Genomic DNA, 16,537 nt, shown 5'->3' with positions numbered 1-16,537 from the left:
CGATATCAGCTGCTTCTCCTGCCTGGCTAATTAATGTCAACCCAGTTAGCTTCTTTAAACACTTCTAAGCACATCTGAATTGATGTTTCACCGGATTCATCTCCACAGCCAGTTGCATTTTGCACGGCATAACCTGACATTGGCTCAGCCTAGTTTGTCAGGGGCTTGGTCCCCATTTCTGGCCCAAAGGAAGGCAACCAGTACTGGTGTGTGGTCCGTAGATCACCCTCATTGACCTGGGTGAGATGATATTACAGAGGTAGATAGACAAGAGAGGGCCAAAATGGAAAGAACCAGGGACTCAAATCTTGTTTCTGGGCCTTTACCGGCTTTGTAAGCTGCCTAGGTCTCAGGTTCCTGGCTCTGTGAAATGGGGATAATCACACTAATGACCATGCTACTAGTGAGAATTTCAACTTAGTTCAATACAGATTGATGAAGGGCCTGGGAACAGAACTAGGAATTAAATCATAATTCCTCTGTATAAGGAACTCTCTCTCCACAGATATGAGCCAACAGCTTCTCTGACTTTTCTAATCCAGTTAACAATGAAAGTCTTAAGCTTCAGTCATGAAAGCAGGAGAAAATGTAACATTCTTAGTCTCTAGGTGGAGGCACATTTATTTTAATTGCCTAAAACCGCTATTAGCCATCAATGCCCCAGAGAGCCTCATTCTACCATCCCTGGGCTGATGATGGTAAACACCAATTCATCTCCTCTGGAAACAACACCTTAGGATTTAAATAAGGAAAAAAAGGTGTGGCCTGCAACAAAAGCAACTCCATTCTGACCTATTGCAATGTCATATTCAGGAGGAAAATGGGATCTGGACCAAAGAGAGGATATGGACACAGACTACTGTGATTCTGATTTGAATCAATTCTCATAATAATAAGGAAACCAAGAGAAATCTAGTAGAATTACCTCAGAGAACAAGAAAAAGCAGGTGAAGGTAGAAAACAATTTAAAGAAAGCTTGGCAAAATCACGCTTTTTTCAGTACATGAATCAGTTTTGCTGATCTGTTCCCCTCCAACCCCTCCCCCCATTAAAAGGGATGAGTCTCTAGGAGAGAAAAGAGGGAAGTTGGTAAATTGTAAGGAAGGAGCACTGGAAAATAGAACAAATGTAAGAAATAAAAATTATCAGTAAGTGTTTTTAATGCTTGATGAGACTCAACTAAAGAATCATCTTAAAAACAGTAAAAAGAAAAAATGTCAGTATTATTCTCTTATGAGAACAAGCTATTCATGCATTGGGGAGGCTTCATCTGGGCTGTTAACACCAGGATGAAGCATTCCCACAGAAAGGGTAGAAGAGAAATGGAGAAAAAGTGGCAGTTATTTTGATGAGGGTTTTTACTACAGATCCGGTAAGTTGTTGCATGGATTCTGACTATCACACAAGGTCTCTCTGGCAAACCGTGTGGAGGGTTCAGTGGGTGTCAGGGAGGCCACAAACAAGAGTTGAGCAGGCCAGGAGGGCAGGAGCAACACGGCTGAACAGAATACAGCAAGGAAATCAGCCTGCCCCCAGCACCGGAACTAAAATGACTCCATTAAGGAGCAAAGTTATTTTGTCTTTATCTCATGAAGGCAACTGGTCACCGCGCAAGTAAAATAGTGAAATGAAAGCCACCACCCAACTGCAATGCCTTTGTCAATACGAAGAAAACTTAGTTTGCCTCTTTCAACTACAGCTATGACCTGAACACATAGGTGAGGCAACTGAGCTCTGAGTGCAAATTCTGCCTCTGCCAATGCTGATTGGCTGATTCCTCTCTGCATCCTCAGAGCTGAACAATCAATGAATGGTCCAATATCCTCCGGCCGATCCCCAGATTTCTGCCCATTCACTAATGAGTTTTCCTCCTGATTCTCCTAAAGGCAAAGCACCATTTAAGGAAATGATTGCTAGTCAAGTAGGAAGAATTTTTTGGAGTTTATCAAGTAAATCGCTTATTTTGTACAGACTAGTAAATGTTCAAGCTGTGGAATGTCAGCTCCTAGAGGGTGCAAGAGACAGTTCTGTTTGGCACCTTGGAGGGAGCAGCCCTGGAATCAGGAGGACTTGAGTTCAAATCAGACCTCAGACACCTCACACTTACTACCTTGGCCAAGTCATTTCACCCTGATTGTCTCATCCAGGACCATCTCCAACCCTCCTGATTCATGTCTGGCCACTGGACCAGATGGTTCTGAAGGAGAAAATGAGGCTGGTGACTTTGCACAGCCCCCCTTCACTCAAATCCAATTCACACGCATGTCATGGCATCGCCTCCCTGATGTCATGGTCTTCTTCCAGAAGGAAGGCCAAACATTGAAATGATCCCTGATGGACTAGCTAGGTCTTATTTAGTGCACCTAAGTCCCTCTGGTTTTCTTAACACAAAGTGCTCCCCAATCCCATCCCCAACCACGGGTGCTGGCTGAATTTTCAATGCAGGATCTCACTTCTGTCCAGGCTGCCTCATCTTGTTAATTTGGCCCCATGGTTCCAGCCTATTCTTCTTCACTCCTCTTAGCCAGGCTGCAAACTTTGCATCACAAATGAATAGCCAAGACATCTTGGGAATTCATTCAAGTCATCAATAAAAATGCTAAACAGAGAAAGGAAAGAACCAGTCTGAAACCTGCCCTAGACACGGTCTGGTTTCATTTGATTTGCTGTGTGGTTGAGCGAGCACTAGTTTGAGGGTCAGAGGACCTAGGTTCAAATTCTGACTCTGCTAGAGGACCCCTGTGTGATCCCGGGCAAGTTACTTCACCCACTAACGACCTCATTTTCTTATGTCTACAAAATCTCTCTAAAATGGCTATTAACATTGTCTCACAAAAAAAAAAGGAAATAAGAAATAAAAGGAGTGTTTTGGTCCAGGTCAGGGGTTCTTAACCTTTTTGTGTTATGGGAGTTTTTTATTTTTAGGTTTTTGCAAGGCAATGGGGTTAAGTGACTTGCCCAAGGTCACACAGCCAGGTCATTATTAAGTGTCCGAGGCAGGATTTGAACTCAGGTCCTCCTGACTCCAGGGCCGGTGCCCGAGCCACTGGGCCATCTAGCCGCCCCCATTATGGCAGTTTTCATGAAGTCTCTGGACCCCGCCTTGGTATGGTTGGTTTCTCTTTAAATCAAGGAGGCGGCTGATCAGTAAACATTCATCAATCACAAGCACGCCAGAAGGCCACATAGCCCTTGCCCCTCCGGGAGCTTGCAATCTAGCATGGGCACAAGTCAGCCAAGTGCCCGAAGCCGGCCTTGAGTGAGCTAAAGAGGAAACAACAGCGCGAGGGCCAGTTCCGAGCTGTCTGCTGGCCGGGGCTCCCCCGCCAGCCTGGTGGACACTTACTTCGGACACTTGGCGGCACAACCCTGGGCCGATGGAGACAAAAACGGGTCCTTTAAGCAGGAAAACTGGCCCCGAAGCCTTCGGCTGTAAAGTTAGAGCCAAGAAAGCGGCGAAGCAGAAAGAGCAGATAATGAAAACAGGTTTCGGGCAATTCTGCTTCCCGGCCACTCCACCGGGGCCCAGGCCGGGCCCAGCCGCTGGCCCAGCCAATCCGCAGGCACATCTCCTCCGGGGGAAGGGGCTGCCCAGTCTCTCCCAGTGCTCCCTGTAGCTCAGGAGTGAACTTGGCGGAGGGGAAGGAGCCTCGGCCAAGTTCGGGGGGCCGGGGGGGCGGGGGGGGGGGCCCAACCGGGATGGTGAGCCCAGAGATGGCCCCGGCAGCGGAGAGTAAGCTGAGAAGGGGGGCGGGGAGCCCCTCCGGCCGGAGAGTCCCATTCTGGAGCCTGGCAGGGCCCCCCCGCTGGCCACCTAGCTGGGAACATTTCATTTATTTAAGGCGATGGGCTGAGTGACTTACCCAAGACCACACAGCCAGGCAACTCTTAGTTGTCGGAGGCGGATTTGAACTCGGCTCCCCCTAGCTTTCCCCTGGAAGGTCCTTCGGGGCCCGGCCAGAGCGGCTGGAGACGAGAGGCCGGGCATTGCGGACAGTCCGGGGCGCCCCCGCCGCGGCTCGGCACCAGGGCGGCTTCTCAGGGTGACCCTGCCCCGAGGCCCGGGGGGCCAGGCCGGGCAGGGGTGAAGCTCGGGCCGCCAACGGCCCAGGCTTGGGGCTCCCCCTCCCCCAGCCTGCCGCTCCCCCACATCATTTGCAAAACCTTGAAACGTGAAGCCCCGGCGGCAGCCTCCGGGCCGGCTCGGGCCGGGTCGGGTCCGGCAGGGCAGGGCAGGGCAGGGCAGGGCAGGGCCGGGTCGGGTCGGGCTGGGTCGGGTCGGGTCGGGTCGGGCCGCCTCTGGGGGGCGGCCCCGGCCCTGCCCCCCCCCCGGCCCTGCCCCTCTGCCCCTGGGGAAGGGGCTACGCTGGGTGCGGAAGGAATCCCGGGCTGGGGAGGGGGCTGCACTGCGGGGGGGCGGGGGCCCCCGGAAGCAAGGCAGCAGCCCAGGCCCGGGGCAACAGGTGGGGGCGCCCCGACCCCGCCTCTCGGGGCCCTCGGGGCCGCCCCTCCGCCCCCCCCCGACCCCCGGGGGCGCCGCAGGAAGACGGGGTGGGGGGCGCCGGCCCCGGGACTCACCTGGGCAGGGGGCGTGAGCCTGGGGGCGCCGGCGGGCACGGAGCGCGGCGGCCGGTCCGCACCTGGGCCGCCAGGTGACCCCGGGAGCCACGCCCGGCCCGCGCCGCCCCGCCCCGCGCCGCCCCGCCCCACGAGGAAGTGCACGGCCCCGCCCCGGGAGACCCCCCCCAGGGGCTGGAAAAGCCTCTCCCGGTCGCCCCCCCACAGCCTGGGCTAGGGCGACCCTTACCCCGAGCCCCCACCAGAGTGACCCCCACTGCGACGACCCTCACCCTCATTCCGCACCCCCACCCCCACTGAGCCCCCCCCAGTCCGCCCTCACCCAGGTCAGAGTTGACCCTCATTCCTCAGCCGGACCCCCTTACTCCGCCCCCCCCCCCAGGGCCTGCTTTGCCCCCGCTCCTCACCCTCGCCCGGGCCCCAGGTCCAGGGGCGTTCCCCAGGTGCGCCCGGCTCCCTGCCTCGCACCTGCCTCGGGCGTCGGACCTTCCCAGCCCCGCCGCGGGGGGCGGAGGCTTCTTGCCCCCACTTTACAGATGGCCGGGCCGATGTGGGCACCACCTGGGCACACCGGGAGGCTGCGGAGCCCCTCCGCTCTCCCAGCATCCCCCTCCAGGCTGGGGGAATAGCCACCTGGGTGGGTGGGGGCCAAGCGGGGCAGAGGAGAGCAGAGGGGCTCCCCAGACCCCAGACCCTTAGGGCCGGGCGGGTTCCAGCCGGGGAAGCTGAGGCAAGAGGGGAGCTGAGCAGTGAGAGCCCCCCCACCCCATGGCAAAGCCCAGATGGAGCCTGGTCCTTGTTTTGTTTTGTTGTTGGACTTAAGAAAGTGAAGGGGAAACGGTGTTTTAGAGCTGCCGGGGCTGGGGGGCCGGTCGTTAAACTCTCACCCGCCGACTCCCCAGCTTGCAGGTGGCAGGTGCTGCGCACTTGTGCAGCCTTCCTCCGAGGAAACAGCTGTAGGGGGTCAGGACCGTGGGGACCCTTGGGGACCCGTGGGGACCCGCTCCCAAAGAGAACTTCCCCAGAAGGAAGGTGGACTTGGAGCCCGGGCATTCTTCCCAAACAAGATCCACGTGGACATAAAGAACAAGCTTATAAGCCAACTAGGAACTCAAGGGCTAGTTCGCCTGTCAGGGCTATGGGAAGGGGGGCGGTTTAGGACCAAGGAAGAGGTGGAGAACATCACCAAAACCCAACTAGACCATGTCGATTACATTAAAGGAAAAAGCTTTTGCACAGACAAAACCAGTGTAACCAAGATCGAAAGAAATGTAAATTGGGAAACAGTCTTTACAACTAATGTTTCTGACAAAGGACTCATTTCTAAAATATACAGAGAACTGAGTCAATTAAAAAAAAAAGACAAGCCATTCCCCAATTGACAAATGGTCAAAGGATATGCACAGGCAATTTACAGATGAAGAGATCAAAGCAATCCTTAGTCATATGAAAAATTGCTCTAAGTCATTAATTATTAGAGAAATACAAATAAAGCATCTCTGAGGTACCACCTCACACCTCTCAGACTGGCCAATATGACCAGAAAGGACAATGATCAGTGTGGGGATGTGGGAAATCTGGGACACTAATGCATTGTTGGTGGAGTTGTGAACTCATCCAACCTTTCTGGAGAGCAATTTGGAATTATGCCCAAAGAGCAACAAAAATGTGCATACCCTTTGATCCAGCAATACCACTACTGGGTCTATATCCTGAAGATATGATGAAAAAGGGTAAAAACATCACTTGTACAAAAATATTCATAGCAGCCCCGTTTGTGGTGGCAAAGAATTGGAAATTGGGTGAATGTTCATCAATTGGGAAGTGGCTTAGCAAACTGTGGTATATGTATGTCATGGAACACTATTGTTCTATTAGAAACCAGGAGGGATGGGAATTCAGGGAAGCCTGGAGGGATTTGTATGAACTGATGCTAAGTGAGATGAGCAGAACCAGAAAAACACTGTACACCCTAACAGCAGCCTGGGTGCAATAATCAACCTTGATGGACTTGCTCATTGGGGGTAATCTGCAACAGAGAATACCATCTGTATCCAGAGAAAGAATTATGGAGTTTGAACAAAGAACAAACACCTTTAATCTTTTAAAAAATGTTATCTTATTATGGAGACTTCCGGCCAAGATGGTGGAGAGAAGACAGGCATGGTTTTAAAGTCTCCTGATTTTTCCCCATATATGATATGAAACAAACCTCTTAACAGAAATCCAATCAACAAAACCCAGAAAGAAAAGCCAGGAGAAAGAACATTGACTTCAGGATCTGTCTTCCGCAGTCGTGGGTGAGTCCAGGCGCAGAGGGTGGGCTCTGCCGGGAGCACTTACTAGTAAGAGCTGGATCAGCCTGATTAGCAGCAGGGCTGGAGCCCATGCACCCCAGGGTCCAGAGAATTGGACCTGCTTGATCAGCAATGGGACTAGAGCCTGGTTGACCAATGCAGGCTTGGGTCAACTAGGGAGCACAGGTATTGGTGTGGGCGCTGACCATCTGGAGCTTGCCGACAGGGCTGGGGGAGAGCTCCGGGTGGGAGAACTGCGGACAGCAGCCCTGGGCTCCTCTGGTCTGGAGGAACTCCAAGTTCACAGTTCACGCCTCCATTTTGGCTGAAGCCTCTTCTCAGAACAAACACAATTACAGAACTTCTGCCCCAGGCTAGGCAAAGGGATGACCTCACTCACCCCGGGGTAGAGCCCACCATGAATTGAAGACAAAAATATTCAACAGCTTCAACCACTCCCTCCAGGCCAAAGGAGAAGGCCTCAATCAAGGTCACAGACACTCCAGAGAAAGCAACCAGCACCCCTACTGTCCAGCTGGAGATATTACACTCAGTGAGTAAAGCCTCTAGGGATCCCAACACCAAACCTCTGTGAACCAGCCCCTCCCCAACTCAAGGTCTTAGCAAAATGAAGAAAAGCCAGTGGGAAGGAAGGTCTATAGAAAAATCCTTGGAAGAAAAAGACCCTAACTTAAAGAGAACTAGACCTCTGAGGAGAATATGATCTGGTCTCTAGCACAGAAGACTTCCTTGAAGAAATCAGGAAGGAGTTTAAAAATCAGTTGGAAAATTTGGGAAAAAGAAACCCAAGAGAAAATTAACACCTTGCAACAAGAAAACAATTCAATGGAAAATACAATTGGACAAATACAAAATGAGAATAATTCTCTCAGATCCTCAATTGGATACATACAAAATGGGAATAAATCTCCCACATCATCAAATGGACAAATATAAAATGAGAATAATTCTCTCAGATCCTCACTGGGCAAATGTAAAAAAAGCAAATAATTCTCTCAAAACCTCAATTGGTCAAACAGAAAGCTCTCTTAAATATAGAATTGACCAATTAGAAAAGGAGTTGCAAAAGGTAAATGAAGAAAACTCTTCTCTTAAAAAAAGAATGGAATCTGCAGAAACTAATGATTTCATGAGACAGCAAGAGCCTATTAAAAATAGAAAAAATAGAAAAAGTAGAAGAAAATGTAAAATACCTCATCAGCAAAACCACTGACTTTGAGAATAGATCGAGGAGGGGCAACCTGAGAATTATTGGATTTCCTGAAGACACTGAAGAGAAAAAGAGCCTGGACTTAATATTACAAGATTTAGTGATGGAAAACTGCCCTGATATCTTGGAACCACAGGGCAAAATTGTTATTGAAAGAATACATCAATACCTTCCAAAAAGAGGTCCTAAAATGAAAACACCAAGGAATGTTGTGGCCAAATTCCAGAACTATCAGATAAAAGAGAAAATCCTGCAAGTATCCAGAAAGAAACAATTTAAATACCAAGGAGCCACAGTAAGGATTACACAGGACCTGGTTGCATTAATATTAAGGGATCGAAGGGCCTGCAATAAGATATTCCAAAGTGCAAGGGAGCTTGAAATGCAGCCAAGACTCCACTATCTGGCAAAACTGAGCCTTCTTTTTCAGGGGGAAAAGATGGACATTTAACAAAATAGAAGAATTCCAAATATTCTTGATGAAAAGACCAGAGCTAAATAAAAAATCTGGATATCAAGCAGGAGGTTCAAGAGACACGTGAAAAGGTAAAAAAAAGGGGGGGCATAAAGAAAAAAAACCTGCTATCCAATAAGATGAAACTGGCTATATCCCAGCATGGGGGAAAAAAATTCTCATAACTCTTGAGAATTGTAACTCTAACAGAGAGAATATACCTAGCCAGAAATGGTGGACATTCATGACTTATCCATGAGACTGCTATCCAATGGGATGAGACTGGCTATAACCCTACTTGGGAGAAAGACTCTAATAACTCTCAAGAATTCTAACTCTATTAGAGAGAATATATTTAGCCAGAAGTGATGGACACTCATAACTTTTCTGTGACTAAGAATGTTTTAAAAACTGCATCCTTAAAAAGGGGGACAGGAAGGAGACGGGAGGAGGGAGGGGATTGAATGGAGTAAATCTCATTACACGAAGAGGTACAAAATACCTATGGTAATAGAGGGGAAGAAGGGAGGAGATGAGAAACACCTGAATCTTCTTCTCATCGGACTTGGCTTAAAGTTAACTTACACACACTCAACTTAAAAGAACATCTTAACCTCTCAAGGGGAAAAGGGCAGGGGGAGACAACAGGGAGGGGGGAGAAAAGGGGGAACTAACAGAAGGAAGGGAAGGAAAAAAGGGAAAGGGGAAAGAAAGGGGACAGGGATGGATCTAGGAGGGCAAACACACTGAAGGGGGTGGTATTCAGAAACAAAATACTGGAGAATACAGATAAGGGAGGGAAAGGGGAAAAATACAAACAGGGAAGATAGCATGGAGGGCAAGAAAGAGTTAGTAATCATAACTTTGAATGTGAATGGGATGAACTCTCCCTTAAAATGTAAGCAAACAGCAGAGTGGATTAAAAACCAGAATCCTACATTATGCTGTTTACAAGAAACTCATATGAAGCAGAGAGATACATATAGAGTAAAGGTAAAAGGTTGGAGCAAAATATATTTTGCTTCAGCTGAAGTGAAAAAAGCAGAGATAGCAATCCTTATCTCAGACAAAGCAGCTGAAAAATAGTGTTAAAAGAGATAAGGAAGGAAACTATATCCTCCTAAAAGGTACTGTAGACAATAAAGTAATTTCAATATTAAATATGTATGCACCCAATGGGACAGCACCCAAATTCTTAGAGAAGTTGAAGGAGTTACAGGAAGACATAGACAGCAAAACTCTGCGAGTGGGAGACCTCAACCTCCCGCTCTTAGATTTATCTAAATCTAATCATAAAATAAACAAGAAAGAAGTTAAGGCGGTAAATGGATGGTTAGAAAACCTAGATAAGATAGACTTATGGAGGAAATTGAAAGGGGCTAGAAAGTAATATACATTTTCTCTGATATGGCACTCATACAAAAATTGACCATGTACTAGGGCATAAAACCTAATAGTAAATTGCAGAAAAGCAGAAATAGTGAATACATCTTTCTGAGATCACAATACAGTAAAAATCATATGCAATACTGGATCAGGGAGATATAGACCCAGAACTAATTGGAAACTGAATATCAAACAACAAATTATAGGAAGAATCTATTGTTTTGTCCTAGATAATAACAACAATGAAACAACACACCAAAACCTATGGCATTCACTCAAAGTGGCTGCCAAGGGATATATTATCTCTTTAAATGTCTACATGAATAAATTAGAGAAAGAGGAAATCAATGAACTAAATATGCAACTAAAAAAATAGAGAAAGAACAAATTAAAAACGCCCAATTCAATATCAAATTAGAAATTCTAAAAATTAAAGGAGAATTTAATAACATCAAAAGCAAAAAACTATTGAATTAATAAATAAAACCAAGAGTTGGTTTTATTAAAAAACCAATAAAATTGATAAACCTCTGGTCAATTTGATTAAAAAAGAAAGAAGAAAACCAAATTGCTAGTATCATAAGTGAAAAAGGTGAACTCACCACCAATGGGGAAGAAATTAAAGTAATAATTTGAAATTATTTTGCCCAACTCTATGCCAATAAATTTGATAATCTAAGTGAAATGGATGGATATTTACAAAAATTTAAGTTGCCCAGGTTAAATGAAGAGGAGATTAAATACCTAAACAACCCTATTTCAGAAAAAAAGAAATTCATTCTCTAACTAGCTGGTACCCTGAAAGGGGATGAGCACCACCTGCTGGAGCAAACCTATGGAAAAAGAGCTGTGGAAGCTGGTGGAGAGAAGGGGGCCACGCTGCCATCTTTAAAGGAAAAATAGAGTTGTTGAATGGGTATCAGTAGACCTGAAGAATGAGAATGAAGTCCCACAATGGCATGGGATTATGAAATGAAGTACTGGTGGCAAACAACTGACTTCCTCCCCCCACAAAAATCTGCTTCCCCCAAGACAAAACTACAGAGAAGTGATGGGGAGCAAAGAGCCACTAGAGGCAAAAATCTGGACCAAACAAAACCTCTATAGAGGTGTGTATTGATGCATAGGAAAAAATGGGGGCAGGAAATTGCTTCTACTGAAGCCTTTTCGTTCAGTTCTGACTCTTCATGATCCCACTGGGAGTTTTCTTGGCCGAGATACTGGAATAGTTTGCCATTTCCTTCTCCAGCTCATTTTACAGATGAAGAAATTGAGGCAAACAGAGGGAAATGATTGGTCCAGAGTCACACAATTTCTCAGTATCTGAGGTCCAGTTTGAACTCAAGAAATGAGCCTTCCTGACTGTTATTTGCTGCACCACCTGGCTCCCCTAATCAAGGCCTTGCTAGAAGTCATTGTTACTTGCTGTGGGGTTGAATACAAGTTCTCTTTCCACTAAACTGTGACCAAAATGCTACCTTGTGCCTTGTGACTCTATGCACTTGGAAGAGCAGCTGATCACTATAATGGGGTGGGGGGTGGGGGATCAGTGATCCATAGAAATGAGAAGTCCCCAATTTCCACTGGACTCTCTGACTCCTAAGATTTGGAAACAGATGCTTCAAATCCTGAGTTTTCTACTTATTATGTAATCCATTTCCCTTCTGTGGCCTCTTGTTTCCTCATCTGTGGGTGAGCTGGGGGTGGAGGACCTTTAAGGAGACCTTCAGTGTGACAGTCTGACCAAGCCAGCAAAGGGTCAGTTGTGTCTACTTGGCTGTAGGCAAGGAAAGAGGCCAAACTCACCACTCTGTTGATAAGGCTGGCTGGAGGCAGAGGGGGGGGTACCCTTCACACGCCGGTCGCCATCCTTCCACGAAGTATCCAGGGATCTATGGGGTGGTTGGCTGACTGTTGATGGCTCAGTGGAGTGTTGGACTCCTGGGGGCTTCTATCCTTAGACACGATCACAGCCCTCCCATTTGTGCTCCATCTAGAATCTGCTGTCTGGGAGGATTCAATTATGGTATTGATCCAACCCCGAAAACCTTCTGTCTGAGGGGAGGTGACAACAATGGGTTTGTTGAATGTGCAGGTTTTTGTTTCATTTAGTAGCTTGGATCAGCAAGTAATAGTTCGGAACCAATCAGCTTTTAGCAAAATGGGAAAGGAAAGTAGTGACAGGGTGAATTGGAGTAACGTGACTAACCTGAGGTCACATAGCAAGTGATTCTTGGAGACCAGATTTGAAGTCAGTTCTTCCTGTGAGGGATTTAAAACTCAGATCTCACAACTACTATTTCAGCGGTCTATCCATTGCTCCATGCTGGCTATTAATAGACGGTGTGGTATAGTGGAGGGCCACCAGCCTTGGCTCCTGGAAGGCCAAGTCTGAAGGCAGCAGGCTGGATGACCCTGGGCAGAGAGTCTCTTCATTGCCAAGTTGGTGCCTATCTGGACCTTTAGAGGGAGTTTTTCCAATAAGTGATAAAATCACAGACCTCATTTTGTAATTTGTTTTTTAAAGATCCTCCCAATGATAGCGCATGTTTACATAGACTCTAAGGATACCTTGTCTCACTTGTTCTCCTACATCATCATCATCATCATCATCATCATCATCATCATGATGTTTGTCTTTCATTTTTGAAGACTACAACATCAGGGAGGTGATGCCAAGAAAAGCACGTGGGTTAGATTTGAGTTGGGGGGCTGGCTGTGCTAAGTCACCAGCCTTCCTTTCTCCTCCAGAGCTCCCTGTGTTGCAAGGGGTAATTGGGATTGGACTCTCTCTGTCTCTGTCTCTCTCTCTCTCTCTCTCTCTCTGTCTCTCTCTCTCTGTCTCTCTCTCTGTCTCTCTCTCTCTGTCTCTCTCTCTCTCTCTCTCTCTCTCTCTGTCTCTCTCTCTCTCTCTCTCTCTCTCTCTCTCTGTCTCTCTCTCTCTCTCTCTCTCTCTGTCTCTCTCTCTGTCTCTCTCTCTCTCTCTCTCTCTCTCTCTCTCTCTCTCTCTCTCTCTCTCTCTCTCTCTCTCTCAGTCTGTCTCCCTCCTTCCATTTTCATACTCAGCTTGATTTCACAAAACTGTTGTCTAGTCCATGCTCAGTTCTTCCTGACACTTGCCCTGCCCAAGACCTTCCTTTACCCAGTAACAGAAGCTAACTGCTCCTTGGCTCGAGTGGTGGCCACTCCAGATGTTGAAGCTTCAGGTTCAGCCCAGAAGATCTGATGGTGGCATCAGAAGCACTGGCCAGCAAGTGTGGGAGTCTGAGAGAGGAGGCCGGGGACATTGTGTAGAGTAAAGGCCTCTGACATGGGGAATGGGACCTGTGTAACCCCCCCAGTCAAATTGTATTTCCAGATTGTTCCGCTTTCTTTTGTGAGATTGGCCAGAGTTTGGAGGATTGATTTGTCTCTGGGTTTCCAGGAGTTTTTGTACCTCCTAAGTCTGTCTCACCAGGGACATCCCCTGTTCCCACTTTGGGGTCATATTTTCAGTCGTATCTTGGAAAGCCAGGAACCACAAGTTCTTCTTTTTTTTTTTTTACTTAATCTTTCACACCCCAGACCTACTTTCAACCGGAAGTCACCCACATTTCAGTTACCTAATTTCAGTTAGCTCAGCTCCAAACAATGGGGAAGAGTCGACTGAACAAGCAAGGGAAGTTACTGAAAAATATGCATATGTAAGATTATATTATTGAGGGGTGGCTAGGTGGTGTAGTGGATAAAGCACCGGCCTTGGGGGTTCAAATCCGGGTCTCAGACACTTAATAATGACCTAGCTGTGTGGCCTTGGGCAAGCCACTTAACCTCATTTGCCTTGCAAAAACCTAAAAAAAAAAATACAAAAAAAGATTATATTATTGATGGGAAGAGGATGGGATGAAAGGAAAATGGCCCATAAGAATTTCCTCTGCTGTGTTGGAGTCCAGAATAAATGGTGGTCCATCCAGCTTAGCACCATAATGGAAAGTTGGTTGGACCTGGGAGTCAAAAGAGTTCAAATCCCCACCTTTATCACTCTCTAGGTGACCATGGGTATAGGGAACTTGAACTCTTTCACTGGTCAAAATATATAATAAGTACATTGGACAGGAAGAGGGCTAGAAGAGTAAAAAGCAATGACTTAATTTATCACTATTATCCCTTAACAATGAGCTCCTTAAACTTTTGTTTTGGCCCAAATCTATTTGCATGCTGAGCAGAAAGTTATGAAAATACTGAGTCAGAAATAAGAACTAATATTAATGAAAATGAGATGACTGAGTTGGCCTGAAAAGTTGTGTTTATACCAGTGGGGCCAATCTCAAACAGAAGGGGGAGGTCATTAATCTGAATGTAAGGATCTCAGGGTGAGGAGGCACATAATGACTCAATTTTAAAATGTGTTTTATTGTATTTTTATTTTTAAAAATATTTTCCAATTATAGTTTAATTTCATTCCACGTGCATGATGGGAAGGTTGCTGGGCACTGGAGCACCATGTTTGCTGTCTCTGACCTAGAAGACAATTAGAGCTTCGGTTCCTCCCAGATGGCTGTTGGAGGTGGGAGTTGCTTCTCTTGTTTTCCTCACTAGTGAGCTCTTCCTGTTTCGTCCCTCATGGTTCTCATTCTCCCCCATGACATTTTTGTCCCCGAGAGTAGTGTAAGTTTATGGGGAAAGCACTCCTTTGCAAATTTACCCTGAGCGCTTTAATACTTTGTTTTGAATTAATTGTGCCCTCTGTCTCATGGGAGCCCCACAAGCAGCCAACAAAACTCTAGAGTATAGGTGGGTGCTAGACTGAAAGGTGATTGGGAGATGTTTAACAAAAGAAAAATAAAACATAAAAAAAATTAAAATAAAACAAAAGAACTGTTAGCTTGTGTTTTTCCAAGTCAATGAACAGCCCAAAGATATTTGTTTCCATTTAAGTTGAATATCACAGTTCTGGAGGACCTAGTGACAAGTAAACACATCAGTGGGACCCATTGATGCTGGGGTAGCTATTTGGGGGACCCTAAGTTTGTGTCCCAGGGACTATATGGGCAAGTCCCTTAACTTCCGACTCTGGCTCCTCATCTTTAAGAGGAGATGTCACCTCTCAGGGACAGATACAGCGAGGCTGCGGCATCTAGAATTTGTTAACCTCAAAATGAGGCCATTTTTTGATCTATAAGTATGAATCTTACCCATTTATCTCATCTCATTGACCAGAGTGACTAAAACCAGATAGAGAGACCCAGCTGGGGACTCATTGGGCCGGTTCACTTGGGGATCTGTTGGCTTGCAGACTTACGGTGCCTTGTACCACACCATGTTAGCCAGAGCTTCAGACCCTAGAGATCCTTGAACAAGAACTAGTTCTTAAACCAGGTGCCCACTGATGCATCAGAGGAAACCCAGGTCAGACTTCCAGAATGCATCATTTTAGGCTCCAGAATTGAAGGAATAGATGTTTTCCCATTTAAGTCCTCCCAGATTGCCTCACTGTGGCAGGAAAATCCTCAAAGTGAATGTGAAGGGGCTACAAAATCTGGAAAGATCCGGTGTAAGGGCTTGGGGAGTGAGTCTGTCTGTTCCCACCAAGTCCAGCCCAGGGGGGTGAATTTTTCAATTATAGCAACTGTCAAAAATCATTTACTATGGTCAAATGATCCTCGATTAAGGGGGAGGGAAGGGAGAGACAAGACCTTAGGGATCATCTGATCCAACTCCCCCATTTTACAATTGGGTCACAAAGGTAGTTAAAATCTAACATGAACCCATGCCCTTTATCTAACTAGATCTGATGCATATTCTGTCCCAGACGAGGGGCTGTACTCTGGGAAAGAATTCCAACATGAACAAAAATCATAGATGCTGGAAGAAGGGGTGGGCAGATGGCTTTTGTGGACCTGGGATTTAATCTGGGCAGGGATTCTGCCCCTCTAGGGGAGGGATTCTCTCTGCACCTCTATGGTCTCTCCCTGCTTGACATCCATGATTTTGATGGGAAACAAAAGCCAGGCTTAATCTGGACCCTCCTGTTTGTGTAAAAAATAGAGAATTGTTTTTGAAATCCTTTGGCCAGTAGAACCAAGTCTCCTCTGGACTCACTATTAGCTGCCTTTGCAATTTAATGTAATCCAAGAAAGTTCCCCAATTATTTCTAAACTGGAAGAGGTAAAGCCTCTTGGCTAAGCTGCAAGGGTCTCTCTTCCAAAAGTATTTTATATTTCTAAGAATGAGGGGGAGGGACGGCTAGGTGGTGCAGTGGATAGAGCACCTGCCCTGGAGTCAGGAGGACTTGAGTTCAAGTCTGGCCTCAGACACTTAATAATTACCTAGCTGCGTGGCCTTGGGCAAGCCACTTAACCCCCCCCCCCCCAAAAAAAAAGAATGAAGGAGAAAAGAAAAAAGAAAACCAAGCACTCACCTACTTCTCAGATGCACAAAACCTCGTTGGAGGGGAAATGAGTGTATTCCTAGCTCCAACACTGAGTGACCTCGAGGAAGATGCTCTTCTTCTCTGGTCCTAAGATCCAGTTTCTAAGGTCCATTCCTCCAATATTCTGTGACCCACTGAATACTCTCCTGCCTTCTCCCACACCTCTCTGTTGAGGAGAT

At 46.8% G+C, this 16,537-nt stretch overlaps 1 protein-coding gene across 4 annotated transcripts in view; it reads right to left on the bottom strand.

Annotated features, from left to right (window-relative positions):
- The window catches only part of GPR160 (G protein-coupled receptor 160), a 43,995-nt gene extending 31,993 nt beyond the window's left edge, over positions 1-12,002 (bottom strand). Inside the window, exon 1 of one of the 4 annotated variants that reach the window (XM_074190908.1) lies at positions 11,753-12,002. The gene's annotated coding sequence lies outside the window, so the exon portion shown is untranslated. Of the gene's footprint in view, positions 1-3,346; positions 3,525-3,863; positions 4,068-4,578; positions 4,680-11,752 lie in introns of those variants that run through there. The other 3 variants (XM_074190907.1, XM_074190909.1, XM_074190910.1) reach the window with 3 other exon arrangements.
- Between the last annotated feature and the right edge of the window lie 4,535 nt (positions 12,003-16,537).

This window comes from Macrotis lagotis, chromosome 6 (assembly GCF_037893015.1).
Source record: "Macrotis lagotis isolate mMagLag1 chromosome 6, bilby.v1.9.chrom.fasta, whole genome shotgun sequence".
NCBI lineage: Eukaryota > Metazoa > Chordata > Mammalia > Peramelemorphia > Peramelidae > Macrotis > Macrotis lagotis.
This window is presented reverse-complemented; position numbering and strand designations above follow the sequence as displayed.